Source organism: Cervus canadensis, chromosome 2 (genome assembly GCF_019320065.1).
Source record: "Cervus canadensis isolate Bull #8, Minnesota chromosome 2, ASM1932006v1, whole genome shotgun sequence".
NCBI lineage: Eukaryota > Metazoa > Chordata > Mammalia > Artiodactyla > Cervidae > Cervus > Cervus canadensis.
The window spans coordinates 50,318,114-50,328,574 of NC_057387.1; positions in this window are offsets into that span (position 1 = coordinate 50,318,114).

Consider the following 10,461-nt stretch of genomic DNA (forward strand, 5'->3'; position numbering starts at 1 on the left):
GAAGGTTTTATTTGGTTTAACCTCAGAAATAACTGTACTGATGGTGCTGAGTGCTCTCAGATGTGGGTTTTCTCTCTGAAATAATGGACTCTTGAGTTTCTTCTCTTCCTAAAATTAGGTCTGAGGTGCTGTCGAGGCTTCTTGACGAGTGGCTTTAACTACTGTGTGATGTTATAACATAAAAAAAAAAAAAAGAATAATCCTACACCCACTTAGTGGGGTATTTTTTTGAGAACATGCAGGAAGCTGGGAGGCCTCACTGACTACACCATAGATTTCACCGCAATGGATAGCAGGCCTCATTGAACCACAACGAAGCTCCCCCCGAACCCCCCACTGCCGTCATGCACCACCCCTGTGGCCAGGCTGTTCTTGGTGCCGGGGCCATTGAGTTATGAAGAGAGTTCTGTCCGTGTCTCAGACACTGTCTGGGAGTTGTTTCCATGTTATTTATAGCATTGTCTCCCTTTCATGACATTTGTCCTTGTCTTTCAAAACTTCCCTCTGGCCTCTTGTCAAACTGCAGTAGCAAACATAAAACTCACTTTTCTTTGTTCTGTTGGGCATGAGATAAACAACCAAACAAGAAATAGTCAATCTTACAACAGACACTACAGGTATAATACTATATTATGTCATGGCATCAGCAAAAGAAGGAGTTCCAATTTTTATATGGGATGTAATTCAGCTTAAGATTTTTATTTGGATATTTTTGTTTTTTCCCTATGTCTTGTGTAATTTTAAAGAACTCTCTAAAGAAAATCACTAACATTTGTGTAGTTGCTTACTGTTTATAAAGCACTTCTCAAAAAAATTTTCTGTTTTAATAGCACATCCCTGTAAACATGATGCTGTTTTTCTTCTGTTTTTCTGATGATGAAACTGAGGCAGGGAGGTGTCGTAAGTTAAGTAATGCAGATCATGGGTCACCTTTTAGTGGTTATAGCCCTGCTAACCTCCGGCCTCAGTAACACAGGACTTGGAACTCTATTCTCAGATAAACAAGCCTGGGGCGCAAGACAAGGCCTGCTTTCCAGAGCCTGGAGTTCAACTGGCCTGAAGGCTCCAGACCATGAAGTTGAGGGAGATTTGAGGCAGGGAAGAAGCCCAAATAAAAGTCAGACAGGAAGTTTAGAAGTATCATTATGAAGGGACAGCAGAAGGGGCAGATCCAAGGAGGAGGAAACTGGACAGAACTTATGCCCATTCACCAGGCTGTGAGGGTCCAGATTCAAGATAGGGAGATGGGGCCTGATAGGAATCCTTGAGAAAATACAGAATAACTGCAACACTTTTGTATAAGACGTTTGCAGCCTTGGCCATGATCTTGGAGGAGTGGGCTCAGACGTCAGATCATGAATTTGGGACTGTTTGGTTAATTCTTAAGAATGAAAACCTCCAGAAGAGATAGCTATGGTTTTACCAGTAGTCCTGTATGGACATGAGAGTTGGACCGTAAAGAAGCCTGAGCAGGAAAGAACTGATGCTTTCACACTGTGGTGCTGGAGAAGACTCTGGAAGTTCTCTTGGACAGCATGGAGATTAAACCACTCAGTCCTAAAGGAAATCAACTCTGAATCTTCATTGGAAAGACTAATGCTGAAGCTGAAGCTCCAGTACTTTGGTCACCTGATGTGAAAAGCTGACTCCCTGGAAAAGACCCTGATGCTGGGAAAGATTGAAGGTGGGAGAAAAAGGGGTTGACAGAGGATGAGATGATTGGATGACATTCCTGACTCAATGGACATGAGTTTGAGCAAACTCTGGAGATAGTGAAGGACAGAAAAGCCTGGGGTGCTGCACTCCATGGGGTCACAAAGAGTCGGACATGACTTAGTGCCTGAACAACAGCAGGAGATATACCAAATAAAGTGAAGAAACATTTGAACACATGTGATACATGGAAAAGAGAAACAGCACTGCATCCAGTGATTCCCAGGCCATCTCTTCCTTCCTTCTTTCTTCTCTTCTTCCCTGACTTTCTCATCTTTCTCTATCCACCTTTCCTCTTTCCCCATCTTCCTTCATTTTTTTTCTTAATGTACAATTAATTGACACTTTACTAGAGACTATGTGAGGCTTTGGGGATGCAAACTGACTGATAAAAACATTTACATGATTTTTGGTTAATGTAGGAAAAGCTATGTAACTATTGTTGAGTTATCTTTGTCTACATTTTTAAGCTTTTCACCTCAAGTAGGTGAATTCATGGGTTGAAAGTTTTAAAAAATCATTTTGGATGTTCATACTGAATGTCTACATGTGTTTATGTGTTGTGCACACTCACAAAGAAATATAGTGCTTACTGGTTGGGGTGTTTAAGTGTGATAAGGAATACCCATAGTTTGAAGTCATAAATTAACTTTTCATATCTATGGTACCTTTCATATATCTCATCTCATTTGTATAAACACAGAAAACAGGCAATAAATATTTGCTGATTTATTGTCTTTTTTCCCCCTAACTCCAGACTTTCCATAAATCTCTGGTCCTAGAAGATAATGGTTTATATTTCAGTATTTTAATATACTTTCCCTATATGATTTAAAATACCCTTTATCAGTCTTCACCTTGCTCTCACTTGTTGATTGGGTACTTAAACAAAGTAGGTCTGAAGATGGAATGGGGGTTGGTTAAGGTAGCTATCTGGGTAATTTATAGAATCCTAAAACTTTAGCTATGGAAGCAAAAGTGTTTGGGACTTGAAATACTTTCTGTGTGGACAACAGTTAGCCTGGGTAGCAGTGTATGTTTTCAAATTAGTATTCTTCATTAATAAACATTTTCCTTTATGTAACACATGACTGTACAAAAATTGCAATGTTCAGGAATAAGGTAGAGGAGTTAATCAAAATACACAAACTTACCCTAGAGTCCCACCATTCACATCCCTTTCTTTTTAGAGAATATGTATGTTAATGATCATGAAGGAACTTTGAACAGGGTATAGCACTAAATCAACAAGAGGTATTATCATCATTATTATCATTTAGCATTCATAATTTACTGGCATGCACTTTCCCTAGCCCAGGGTACCAATATTCAAAGCACTGGATATATTTAAGCCTTACCTTCATGGGCTAGTCACTGAGATTCAAGTACAGTTTATGGAAAATAACTACCTAATATTCTAATTATGTATGTCTATTTTACTTGAACTCAGACGTTTTAAAATCCCTTGTGCGTAGTTTTTCCAAATGATTGCCCATATCAAAATTACACAAGCAAAAAGGAGGAATAATTAGCAAAATGAGAAGCTAGATTTGGGGCTCATCTCATTTTCCATGCTAATTGCTTACCTTGGGAACCCATTCTGGGAAGCTGTAGGAAGTAGATCTTCAATGCATGTGCACCTGGGTGTGAGCCTCGCTTGTGCACTTCAAGGCAGTGAACAGTGTCTGTGGCCCCAGAAAATCATCCTTCCAGTGATATGGGGAGACAGCAATGCCTCCTACCTGGACAGACTCTCAGCTTTTTCCAGGGTCTGATTCTAATTCATTGTGTATCCTGGACATTTTATGAAAGAGAAAGAAGCAACTAAGGAACATTCTCCCACTTTGCAGATAGTCTCACTGAAGTTTTCCATCTCAAGTTGTAGATGTGGTCAAAGGTAATACCTAGTTCTGAATTTATTGTTCAGGTAATTCACCAACCTAAGAAAAAGACCAGATAAGACTACTAAGTCCAGGGAAGAAGACTGTATTTACAATGGTAACAAAATGCCCATAGGACCCCCTCACTTTCCCCAGCCCCTCACCTCCCAAGCAAATAATACCAGCTAATTATTTAGTAAATCTGGAGACAGATTTATTTCAGCCAGCATTGGGAGAAGATGATAGAAGAGAGTAGAGACCAGATCTGAAAAAAACGAACTAAACCAATTGGATTCTTTTGAGAAACTGAACAAGTTGCCAGTGAGGAGATGGAACAGAACATGATGCACCAAGAGATGTCTTGAGGTGGAGAAAGCCATGATGGGCTGTGTGCAGAGTGAGGAAAGCCAAGGAAGCTGACTAATTGAGGGGAGAGCGAGCCACCAACCTGTATCAACCAGAGGTGGCTCGCAAAGACCCACAAGAGAAGAGTTGTTCACCAGAGCCGTCAGGAGCCAGAATTAGCTCCAGGGAAGGCTGTTCCAGTTCTTGGATTCCATTAAGGTCACTATCTTTGTTATTGCTCCAGTGTAGCCTTACATTAACTTACTTGTCACCTCTCCAGTGTGTCATTTGAGTTAGGTTCTGTTTCTGGCAATCAGACATATACTTCTTTTACAAAAATAAACAACACTCCCTCTTCCCACCAGGAACAACTAACAGCATCCCTCAACATCTGTTACAAAGCAGGTTTGCACTTATTTCTGTAATGAGAGATAATGTAGATGGCTGGCAGAAGTCGCCTTTTTCTTGCTCTGCTGATATATTGCTCTCTAAGGACTTTCAGCAACCCTGATGGAGATCAGGACACCTAAACTCGTTGTCCTCGACCAGACTTTATTCAACTGGGTAATCTGCAAAGTTTTTCAGTTGCTAAGTTGTGTCCAACTCTTTGCAACCCCGTGAACTGTGGCACACCAGGATTCCCTGTCCTTCACGATCTCCCAGAGTTTGCTCAAACTCGTGGCCATTGAGGCGGCGATGTCATCCAATCATCTCATCCTATGTGGTCCCCTTCTCCTCCTGCCCTCAGTCTTTCCCAGCATCAGGGTAGCGATATGCAAAGCCTTTAAAAGCAGGACCTGGACTGATAGTATTGTCTATGGTTCCAGTGGTTTCTGATAATCCTGTCAACGTTCCTTGCAAAAGTAGAACTTTATTGATTAAGTCACTGCTTACAGGAGGACAGGAGAGATGGTGTTAGGAGAGATAGATAGATAGATAGATAGATAAGGTAAACAACTGAGTTATGGTATTACTTAATCCCAAGTCATCAGGTAGAGTTCCTTGCTAATCGAATTTCCTGGTTAACAGGCAGATTGTCACACACAGCACTGCCCTCCTACAGTCTATCTGAGAGCTTATGAGCTGAGTTGGGGGCTTCCTATCGCCCTACATAATGCCAGTAGGTCAGCAGTGCTCCGTTGCTTGCTGAGAATCCCTTAGGCCCTGCTGTGTTGCAGCTCTCCTAAGTGGTAGGAGAGAGGGGTCTGTACCTGTTTAGATTTCTTGAGAAGAGTTCTGTGCTTGTTATTATGAGGGAGGTATAAGATGGAGGAGGATATGGGACATTACAGATACCCCAGATATGAAACAGAAAGCATCTCTCTCCACCAGGAATTTGTACACAGTGGTACCTTCCTGCTGTGTTCCTAAAATCAGCGTCTGGTCTTTGCACTCTCACTGCCAAGTGATGGATCTTGGGCATTTCAGGTAACAAGCTACCTGCTGTCTGAGTGGAAGTATTTAAATCCCTGCTGTTTTTCATCATTCAAGTTGTTTTCCCCTATGTTTCTCCTGCTAGGGAGCAAGGCTACCATATGTACATGCCCACATGGCTGGCAAAACATGAGGGTCATGGTTGGTTTTGAATTTGTTTGATGACGTCATATTCCTGGTGGCTTGGCTAACGCAGAATTTGCTCTGGCAATTCTGGGAGGAAGTTATCATCATTACGCTCTAATTTATAGAGCATCCATTGGATTCTTGTCTAAGTTGAAAGTTCAGTTCAGTTCAGTTCAGTCACTCAGTCATATCTGACTCTTTGCGACCCCATGAAACTGCATCACGCCAGGCCTCCCCGTCCCTCACCAACTCCCAGACCCTACCCAAACTCATGTCCATTGAATCGATGATGCCATCCAACCATCTGATCCTCTGTCATCCCCTTCTCCTCCTGCCCTCAAGCTTTCCCAGCATCAGGGTCTTTTCAAATGAGTCAACTCTTCACATCAGGTGGCCAAAGTATTGGAGTTTCAGCTTCAACATCAGTCCTTCCAATGAACACCCAGGACTGATCTCCTTTAGGATGGACTGATTGGATCTCCTTGCAGTCCAAGGGACTCTCAAGAGTCGTCTCCAACACCACAGTTCAAAAGCATCAATTTTTTGGTGCTCAGATTTCTTTATATTCCAACTCTCACATCCATACATGACTACTGGAAAAGCCATAGCTTTGACTAGATGGACCTTTGTTGGCAAAGTAATGTCTCTGCTTTTTAATATGCTATCTAGGTTGGTCATAACTTTCCTTCCAAGGAGTAAGCGTCTTTTAATTTCATGGCTGCAATCACCATCTGCAGTGATTTTGGACCTCCAAAAAATTAAGTCAGCCACTGTTTTCCACTGTTTCCCCATTTATTTGCCATGAAGTGATGGGACCGGATGCCATGATCTTAGTTTTCTGAATGTTGAGCTTTAAGCCAACTTTTTCACTCTCCTTTTTCACTTTCATCAAGAGGCTCTTAGTTCTTCTTCACTTTCTGCCATAAGAGGGGTGTCATCTGCATATCTGAGGTTATTGATATTTCTCCTGGCAGTCTTGATTCCAGCTTGTGCTTCCTCCAGCCCAGCGTTTCTCATGATGTACTCTGCATAGAAGTTAAATAAGCAAGGTGACAATATACAGCCTTGACGTACTCTTTTTCCTATTTGGAACCAGTCTGTTGTTCCATGTCCAGTTCTAGCTGTTGCTTCCTGACCTGCATACAGATTTCTCAAGAGACAGGTCAGGTGGCCTGGTATTCCCATCTCTTTCAGAATTTTCCACATTTTATTGTGAGCCACACAGTCAAAGGCTTTGGCATAGTCAATAAAGCAGAAATAGATGTTTTTCTGGAACTCTCTTGCTTTTTCAATGATCCAGCGGATGTTGGCAATTTGATCTCTGGTTCCTCTGCCTTTTCTAAAACCAGCTTGAACATCTGGAAGTTCACAGTTTACGTATTGCTCTAAACCTGGCTTGGAGAATTTTGAGCATTACTTCACTAGTGTGTTAGATGAGCACAGTTATACGGTAGTTTGAGCATTCTTTGGGATTGCCTTTCTTTGGGATTGGAATGAAAACTGACCTTTTCCAGTCCTGTGGCCACTGCTGAGTTCTCCAAATTTGCTGGTATATTGAGTGCAGCACTTTCACAGCATCATCTTTTAGGATTTGAAATAGCTCAACTGGAATTCCATCACCTCCACTAACTTTGTTCGTAGTGATGCTTCCTAAGGTCCACTGGACTTCTCATTCCAGGCTGTCTGGCTCTAGGTGAGTGATCACACCATCATAATTAACTGGGTCGTGAAGATTTTTTTTGTACAGTACTTCAGTGTATTCTTGCCACCTCTTCTTAATATCTTCTGCTTCTGTTAGGTCCATACCATTTCTGTCCTTTATTGAGCCTATCTTTGCATGAAATGTTCCCTTGGTATCTCTAATTTTCTTGAAGACATCTCTAGTCTTTCCCATTCTATTGTTTTCCTCTATTTCCTTGCCTTGATAGCTGAGGAAGGCTTTCTTATCTCTCCTTGCTCTTCTTTAGAACTCTGCATTCAAATTGGTATATCTTTCCTTTTCTCCTTTGCTTTTCACTTCTCTTCTTTTCACGGCTATTTGTAAGGCCGCCTCAGACACTCATTTTGCTTTTTTGCATTTCTTTTCCATGGGGATGGTCTTGATCCCTGTCACCTGTACAATATCATGAACCTCCATCCATAGTTCATCAGGCACTCTATTATATCTAGTCCCTAAATCTATTTCTCATTGCCACTGTATAATCATAAAGGATTTGATTTAGGTCATACCTGAATGGTTTAATGGTTTTCCCTTCTTTCTTCAATTTAAGTCTGAATTTGGCAATAAGGAGTTCATGATCTGAGCCACAGTCAGCTCCCAGTCTTGTTTTTGCTGACTGTATAGAGCGTCTCCATCTTTGGCTGCAAAGAATATAATCAATCTGATTTCAGTGTTGGCCATCTGGTGATGTCCATGTGTAGAGTCCTCTCTTGTGTTGTTGGAAGAGGGTGTTTGCTGTGACCAGTGCGTTCTTTTAGCAAAACTCTTTTAGCCTTTGCTGAAAGGTTAGGGGCATGTTAATGTGATGCACATTGCCTAACAACTAGAATGGAGTCATTATAAGTACTTTGGATGTTAGCTTCAAACCTTAGAGTCATTCAGTGTTGAGGAACACTTACAATCTTGGGTTCTGGTATGGGGAGGCCTGGGTATAGAGCCAGGCTCCACTTCTACCGCTGTTTGACATGGAACAAATCGCCTCACTTCTCCAAGTCTCGGTCTCCTCATTTGTAAAGTAAGGATGAAACAGCAGCCATCTCACAGAACTGTTTTGAGGATAAATGAGATGTTTGCGAAGCCCTGACCTTATGTCTGTCACACAATGAACATTCAGCAAATATTAGCTCTGTAGGCTTGTGTCAGATGTGGACACTTCTTATCCTTCTTTTGTGTCTTCCTTGACCCAGTTTGCAATGCTCAAAGTATTAGAGAGCTTGTAGAGAAGATGTAAGATTTATTTTCTACATTTTTCCTTTAAATATTTCAGGAAACTGAACTTTGCAAGATTCATGCCAAATGCAAAGCAGTTCAAAGGCTTATAAATGCTGGCTTTTTTGGTGGCCCTGCCTTTCAGAAAATACTATAGGTACATGAGACATGAAGGCAATGTGATAATAATTCTCTGTGTCATAAGTGTCTCATTGAGTGTTATCCTTAGCTTTCTATTGGTGACTTTAATTTTAACAAATTTGTTTCATCTCTCCTGTTCTGTTCCTGCTGACTGTGGCCCAAGTTCAAATTCTAGGTACATAAATGGAATAAAAAAATCATAGATCTTGGTTGAAAAGGACTTGAAAAGTTGCTGATATCTGTTGTGAGTTGCAGCTTGTTCTTCTGTCATATTTTGGGTATACTCTAGTAGTTCTGTAAAGTTCTTATGGGAGAAGTGTTGAGAAGGCATTATATGAAGAAATGAAAGTGATTGTAAATGTAGTGTCATAAGAAAGTCCTCAAAAGCCTTTTGAAGGAGTGGAAAAAGAAGACAACAGATGAAAATAAATTAAAGGAAGAATAACATGTTTGAAAAATTGGACTATGTAAGAAAAATTAGACTATCTAATTCAAACAAATATTTGAATTAGACTGCAACAGGAAAATTTCTGGAGGTATTAAGAATGAAATTCATAATGTTATCAAGTTTTATGAAGCATATTTTAAAAATATCTTAAGCAGTTTCTGCTTCTAGAATGCCCAGAAAAAGCTCTGTCCTTCTAAGGAGCTGTTAAGTTGTGAATATTATGATTAAGACTTAGTTTCTGAAATTACTGTATATAGGGACTCTTAATTTTATCTTGACTTTTTTCTAAGTAAAAGATTAGTCTGCAAGTTGTGAGGGTTATAATACTGAATAATCATGTTATTGTTCAAGATATTCAGCCATGGAAAAATCCAGTAATGATACTGAATAGACTGAGAAAAAATGAGCTACATTCATATTTTTTTATTTCAAGTACCAAAGTTGAATAGTTGAGAAATTAGCCTATTCATTTTATGTTTCTGGAAAAATGAAAAATGAAAGCAGGCTTCACTTTAGTCTCTGCAGTCAGATATAGCGAGATGAAATGCCAAATTAACAGACCACACTGGCAGCTGTAAACAAGCTAATCCTTTTATTTATTAGAGCAATAGAACATGCATAATACATTGGACTCTTGTTACCTATAGAGAATTGCTCAGTTATCATAAGATAGACGCAATACTAGTTGAAGAACATTTGTATACTAAATTTTGTGTGTAGGAAAGAAGACAATAATGTATTAGAATATTAGTAATGTTATTGAAGAGTCTGTTGGCCTGGGCCTGTCACATTATTCTCTATTAAGTAACTACTTTAGATGCAGCAGGTGACCTTGTAACCAATTCAACTATTCCAACCTAGAAGCTTTCCTAATGATAGTTGGGACTACTAGTTTGGGGGAATGCTCAAGGAAGAAAATGAGGTCATAATTAAGGGATTCTGCAGGCAATGCTCTATAATAGAAGCCATTGATAGAATAAGACCAGATCACTGGAGGTGATGATTTGTAAAAGTATATATTTTAAACAAGGAAGGTATAAATACAGTTATATCTTCAGAAATAGCCATATAACTAATTTAATCCTAAATACTTCTTTCAAATGCAGGTGAAAATTCAGGATTTAAGTCACCCAAGTGAGCAATATTCTTGTGAATTAACATCACAAAGTGGATATTTCAGTGGGTCTTATGTAATGTAGCAAATGTTAGAGAATTTGTAGCAACTGTGACTCATTGTCAGTTTTTGAGACCCTGTCCTCATCTTTCACATACATGGTGTTTGGAAGTACCTCAGAGCTCATCACCTGGATAAATATGTGGGCAAACTTGAGGCCCAATCTAAAGTGACTCACTCATAAATAAAAGTTAATTAAGTCTTCCCATTGACTCTGGAGACCCTAAATAGCTCCAGCCTTTGGAAGCAAGATTCCAGGTGTTGGGAGCAG